This window comes from Pleurodeles waltl, chromosome 1_2 (genome assembly GCF_031143425.1).
Source record: "Pleurodeles waltl isolate 20211129_DDA chromosome 1_2, aPleWal1.hap1.20221129, whole genome shotgun sequence".
NCBI classification, from domain to species: domain Eukaryota; kingdom Metazoa; phylum Chordata; class Amphibia; order Caudata; family Salamandridae; genus Pleurodeles; species Pleurodeles waltl.
In genome coordinates, this window is record NC_090437.1 from 1,220,740,934 (window position 1) to 1,220,748,299 (window position 7,366).

The following is a 7,366-nucleotide window of genomic DNA, read 5'->3' on the forward strand; positions in this document are numbered from 1 at the left end:
GTTTTGTTACCATAATTGTGCTCACCATTATCTTCACAGAGCTAGTTCTCCCTTTGCAATGTTACGCTACACACAATAGGAACATTGTCCAACACCACCAATAGACAATTTCAAAACATACATGAGAACATTTGCATATTTTTAAGGACACAATCGCTAAGACCCGACTTCCTATTATTATAAACTTGCCCCTTCACCAGCAAAGAAAAACATGCTTACAAAAACTACATTGATTTATTTGAATTCATTTATATCTGAATTAACCATACAGGGTTATGAATAGTGGAAAAATAATATTGATTTGAAGTCAGATTGGGTCACACAGAATTGGCAAGTATACGGTACATATGCTTTATTTAGAGTCTACCAAATACCACTGCAAATGTTTTTCCTGAACAAAACAGTGCAACAAACAACATGCATGGGTCTGGCTAAAATTAAGGACATGACTGCGACCAGCATTGCTCTATTATATTTTAAAACATTTGGCAACATTTTGCAAACTATTCTGAAGATCAGTTAAATTATACAATACTGAATGTTACATATAATTCTTCACATTCAGGTCCAGAGGAGTGGTTAGTGTGGCCAGTCTACACTAATGGTTGTTAAGTGTGTTTTCTAACTCCACTTTGAGTTTTAAAGCAAGCAGACCACACCTCTGATACTTGCAGTAATAACATTCAGAGGTAGTGTCCACTTACAATGTAGGGGAAATTGTGTCAACAATGGTTACACTCAACTCTGAGAACCAGAGAGAGAGGGTCCCTCACAACAAGGGGGCAGAGCACCGTACAGTCAACAAAATATATCAAATTTCCTCTTGGTTGAATATCTCATATCCTACACTTTCCCAAAGGAACAGAGCCACTCCATACATGCTCACCTATTCCAGCAACTTCACACACTTAAAGTGACCAGTGATAGTAAAGGGTTGCAAAAATTGACTTTTTTTTGTTAGAATCCCCCACAATATCACAAATGAAACAATATAATTGATCAAACCTTCCACAACAACAAAATAATCCCACCCTTCAATACGCCTCCCAGAGATATAAAACCATAAACATCCTGGAGGCACAAAAAAAGACACCCCACACTTATCTATAATAAAATTACTGTACTACCAATTTCATCAACATGCCCAAAGACGGTTTCCTCTATTTCCAAGTCTAATTATAGCATGTCCCAGTGGATCCAGTCTCACAAATGTGTCGGCGCGTTTCGGTGCTCTTCACAGTTTTCCCACTACCTTCTTCAGGACAATCATACAGTCTCCCAAAAACATTAAAAACATCAAAACTCATAAATAGCATAAATCGATGTAGATTTCTAATCAGGTCTCGTGTTATTACATCCCAGACAAAGGTTCCTTACTCCTCTTATTGATAATTAAGTGATTACCCTTACTTTGATCCCTTCCGGTGTTTGCCACTTTACAAAGCACAGTAAAATATTTGTTAATTAGATATCCATGCTCTTATCCCAGAGGAAACAGCAAACCACTCACAGTACGTCACTCCATGTATCGTGATTCAGTGTGGTACCTCGTTCCCGGTATCCATAATCTCTTGCACGTGGTCACTTTGAATGTGAGAGATTGATGGAATAGGTGTTTATATATGGAGTGTTTGTGTTGCTTTGCGATATTGTAGGAGATGTAAGATACTCAACCAAGGGGAAATTTGATATATTATGTCAACAATGGTTACAACATTCCACATAAGCTGCAGCAAAAGAACACCTATCTCTCCTTTTTGATTATATGGATTTACAAGATTGTAAGGTCCTAGAATACCACGTCAGAAATGCTTCTGATAGAGTGAGCATTCCTTGTATTGAGTGTTGTACTGCCTGTAGCCTAGAGAGGGGAGAGTGTTGGGGGATGTGATGCCTAATGTAATGGTCTTTGATCTGTGATGAATCATCACTACTGCATGCCACTTGAATAGGAATGGCTGTAATGTTCATACCTGGTTAATTGTACTGCTATTGTTTGTGGTGAAAACAATAACAAATGTCTATAAAAAAAAGAAACTCTTCTTTTGTGCCATAAATAAGGAGATTTGGAAAATGATTGAGACAGATTGAGAGGAAAAATTTAGAGAAGGCATTAGCTGTTGTGGACAACTGTATGACTACTTTGTCAAGTCAAATTTATTCTTTGAATAATATGTCATCTGCATTCGATATTATACAAAATGATGGCCCTCATTATGACATTGACAGTAAGTACTGCTTACTGCCATGCTGACTGCCGCCAACATACTTCCACCGCAGCAGATTACCACCACCCATATAATGACCCACACATAGCAATCCGTCACTATACAGCCACACACACAAGTCCGCCAGCCCAAAGGTCAGTGATAAACTGGCGGTAGCAAAACCCACACCGTTACGCCAACTGAACTACGCCCACAGCATTATGACCCACGAATCACCACGGCGGACATCCAATGGCGCTAAACCATTGGCAGTACATACCGCTGCGTTCAAAATACACACAACCTAACAAAACACCACCACATTGGACAATTTGAATAACACACACCTAGCACACATACACACACCACACTCACACACCCACACCACTATAAAACACACACCTACATTACCCGCAACCCTTTTTGAATACAAACAATTGCCACAAGAGAGATAGCAAGACCACAGACAAGACCACAGCCACAGACCACCTTCACCTATACACCATGCACGCACCTTACATCACACACCCCAAAACATCACCCCACACACCCTCACCCACACCACTCACACTACACCCATTGCACCACAATGACACCCCAGGTTCTCAGAGGAGGAGCTAAGGGTCATGGTGGAGGAAATCATCCGGGTAGAGCCACAGCTATTCGGATCACAGGTGCAGCAGACATCCATTGCTAGGAAGATGGAGCTATGGTGGAGAATCGTGGACAGGGTCAAAGCCGTGGGACAGCACCCCAGAACAAAGGGATGACATCAGGAAGAGGTGGAACGACCTACGGGGGAAGGTGTTTTCCACAGCAGCAAGACACCAAATAGCTGTACAGAGGACTGGCGGTGGACCCCCACCTCCTCCCCCACAACTAACAACATGGGAGGAGCAAGTCTTGGCAATCATGCGTCCTGAGGGCCTGGCTGGAGTAGGAGGAGGACTGGACTCTGGTAAGTCAACTCTCTATTGCTATCACCCCTGACCTGTATGCCATCACATACCCCCACCCTTACCCTCACTCCCATCACTCCACCACCTCACACACTCCACCATCACAACCCACCCCTCCCAATACCAAGCCCTGCATGTAACACCAGTGCACGGACCCCCATCACAGACCTGCATGAACACCCATCACTAAAGCATGCACAATAGAGAGAATCACCTAGCCCACAAAATAACTACTCACACAAGGCAAAGCTGACACGGCAATAACAACCATAGAGGGCAAGACACCCATACACAAGATGACACACACACAAACAATAACACTGCATATACATCCCCACAGGTCACGCACCCAACGTCACCAGAGAGGAGGTGCCAGCAACACCAATCCCCCCCAGACAGCAGCTCTGGACGCCTGGATCTGGATGACCAACCTGGCCCACCAGGGATCTCCGGACAGTCGGTAACCCAGGCACAGTCCCATACCACCACAGAGCCTCCCCCCCTCAGGAAACACCAGCGGGCCCATACCTCTGTCCCCAGGACACGTCAATCAGCAGTGTGTCCACCACTACAGGGACCCCAGGCCACCCCACATACACAGGATGATCAGGGACCCGGGGTCAGTGGCAGTGGGCACATGGTTCAAGGGGCAGAGGCACAGGACAACAGGGAAGCTGGGAGGACTGCTGTGCGACAAGCCCAGAGAACCGACTCTCCAGGAGGCACTCACCAACATCCTGGGAGCATACCACCATTCCCAGGAGACGATGGGCCAGATACTGGACAAGTTGCAGGAGACCCAACGGCTGCAGGAGGGACAGTACCTGGGGATCAGGGAGGACTTGAAGGACATAAACACCACCCTGGTCACCATTGCAGGTGTGCTGGCAGACATGGCCAACACCATGAGGTAGGCACCGGCACACCAGTGGGCCCCTGATACTAGCCAAACCAATAAACAGCCTTCCACCTCCACTGCCACTGGTGGACAGGAGGCCCTGCCACAGGAATAGCAGGCCACCAGCACCCCACCCCCTGCAGAAGGAGAACCACCCCACAAATGGTCCCTGCGATCCAGGCAGAAGCCAAAGACTAGTGCCAAGACCCTTTCCAGGAAATAAGACTCTCCTGATTGTCACCCTTGTGTCCCACTCTGTCACCCTGTCCATCTTGAACTGCCGTTGCTCCACTTCCTATGCCCCCTTGGACAATGCACATGTGATACAAATAGACTTGACTCTTACCTGGACATTCCTCCACCATCACCCCAGCGCATTGCACACCCCCTCTACTTATAAGCACTTAAATAAACACCATTTGATTAAATACAAGTATGGAATCTGTTAAATGATTGAACTATGTATTTGTTTAACAAGCTTTAAACACAGCAATACAACTGTACAGTAATGTATACATAGGGATGATCTGTAGTTGGCTGCAGTCAACACATCAGGAGCGATAGTGGGGTACAAATATCTGAAAATAGAGATGCCAAAGGGTACAGTAAGTGGCCATAGAAGTGGGAAAATCAGCCTGCCAGTGACAATGTCAAACACAAAACTCTCAATGTAAAGCGAATTTACAGTGTCTTACCTGTGTGTCATTGGAAGTATTGTCATATTATAGCACTTCTGTTGTACTCATACTCATCCTCTGCTTCCTCATCTTCACTGTCCACAGGGTCCACTGCTGCCACACGCCCATCTCCAGCCTCCTCCTCCTGCAGAAAAAGCACCTGGCGACAAAAGGCAAGGTTGTGCAACATACAGCATGCCACGATTTATCTGGCAGACCTTCTTGGGTGAGTAGTACAGGATCCACCTGTTAGATGGAGGCAACGAAACCTGGCCTTAAGGAGGCCGAATGTCCTTTCAATTATTCTTCTTGTCCGCCCATGTGCCTCATTGTAACATTCCTCTGCCCTTGTCCTGGGATTCCTCACAGAGGTCAGTAGCCATGAGAGGTTGGGGTAACTAGAGTCACCTGCAAATATCGAGGGACAACCATTAGCCACACACTAACCCTTAGGGCCCACACCATACCCATACACCAACACCTACTGGGTGGGAATCAGGGTTCATCTATTAGCCACACCCTGTGCCTCTGGAGTTGAGCCATCACATATGGGATGCTGCTATTCCTCAGGATAAAGGCATTCTGCACAGACCCAGGATACTTTGCATTGACATGGGAGATGTACTGGTCCGCCAGGCACAGTATCTGCACATTCATGGAGTCAAAGCTCTTTCAATTTCTGAACACCTGTTCATTTCTTTGGGGGGGGGGGCAAATGCAATATGTGTACCATCTATTGCCCCAATAATGTTGGGGGTATGTCCGATTGCATAGAAATCTGCTTTCACTGTGGCCAAATCCTCCACCTGGGGGAAAACGATGTAGCTGCGCATGTGTTTAATCAGGGCAGACAACACTGGTCAGCATTATTGAGAACATTGGCTGAGACATTCCTGCTGCCAAGCCCACTGTCACTTGGAAATGGAGCACTGATAGGACTTGCACAAGGGGGGATCCCGGTGGGCTGACAGATATCAGATATCAGGTCAGGTTCCAGTTGGGCACACAGCTCTGTGATTGTGGCCCTGTCCAGTCTATTGGTGAGGATAAGGTGCCTGAGCTCCATTGTTGCCAAGTCCACCAGGGGCCTGTACATGGGGGGGATGTCTCCATCTCCTATTCATCCACAGCGGTTGCAATTCAGGGGGCAAACGGTGGGCAGCTGGTCAGTATTCCATATTTCCAAACACTACACTGCATTGCATGTTGTGACTGTAACAGTATATTGTCGGATAAGCCCAAATGGTGCCTATGTGTACTGTGACGCAGTTAGGTGCCATGGCCTGCCCCCCCTGAAATGGCGTCCGCCTGTCCTGTATGGAGGGACAGGTGGAAATGAGGTAATTCCATTGACGTTGTGCACCGTTGCAGGAGGCGGTCGGGAACCGCTGTGCAACTCCTCATTGGATACCATTGAGTCCTATGGGTTACAGTGGCACCACTGCGTACGTGACCGCCATTTTCTATCTGTTCACTCACTTGCTACTTGACCTTCAACAGGAGAGGACCTACACTGCAAGTGCTGCTGTGACCTGTGTCTGTAACCGACCCTGGCTCGTGTCACTGGAGAAAGGGCTCCTGCCTTCACTGCTGCTGAGCTGGAGAGACTGGTGGATTGGGTCCTACCCCAGTACCGAATGCTGTATGGGTCTCCAGACCAAGAGGTGAGTACACTGTGAGCACGATGCATGGGGCATGAATGCATTGACTGCTGTGTGTGAGAGCCTCGTGTGGGGGGGGTTGGTGGAAGGGCCCTGGGCAGCGTGCTGCATGTATGGTGGGCAATGTCTGTGCATAAGGGGATGTGAGGGCTATGGTGGGCCATGAGTGTAACAGGCAGGGCGGTCTAACTGAAACCTTTTCCTGTGTGTATATCTCTGCAGGTCAGCACCCATCAAAAAAGGGCATATGGCGTGCCATCTCCAAGGACGTGCGGACCCTGGGGGTCTACGGCAGGCAGAGCACCCACTGTCGGAAATGGTGGGAGGACTGAGATGCTGGGCACGGAAGACGGCGAAGGCCCAGCTGGGGATGGCCTCCCAACGAGGAAGGGGTGCCTGTCCCTTCCTCGTTGGGAGGCCATCCCCAGCTGGGCCTTCGCCGTCTTCCGTGCCCAGCATCTCAGTCCTCCCACCCCTGGCCCTGACCCCCCTGACGGCCCGCATACTGGCAGTGGCTTATCCGGGGCTGGATGGGCGCTTAGGGGCATCACAGCAGCCACAAAGGGATGAGTACAGTGCCCCAATATACTTGCAAGTGGTGGGGTGGCATACGGGTAGGGGGTGTGGGCCTGTGGGTGCCCCACCGCCAGGCCGGACATTGCAGGGTAGGGCCCATGTTGGGCAGGGTCTGATGTGCACCTCCTCCAACAAAGCTTGTAGGCATCCACTACTGGGCAGGTGTCTGTGGCTCTCAGGTATGCTGCAGTTGGCTTTAGGTATCCCTGTCCATGGGCTGGTGACTAGCATTGTGACTGTTAGTGCATTGCCTAGTGCGTAGGGCTCTTCCCTGTGTGTGTGTGTCGTGTACCCAACTGTGGTGTTGTTGCTGCCATTGACCAAGGGTTTCCTTTGTCTCTCCCCCCCTTTTTTGTTTTGTCACCCTGTCCTTATGTGCATTAGCATC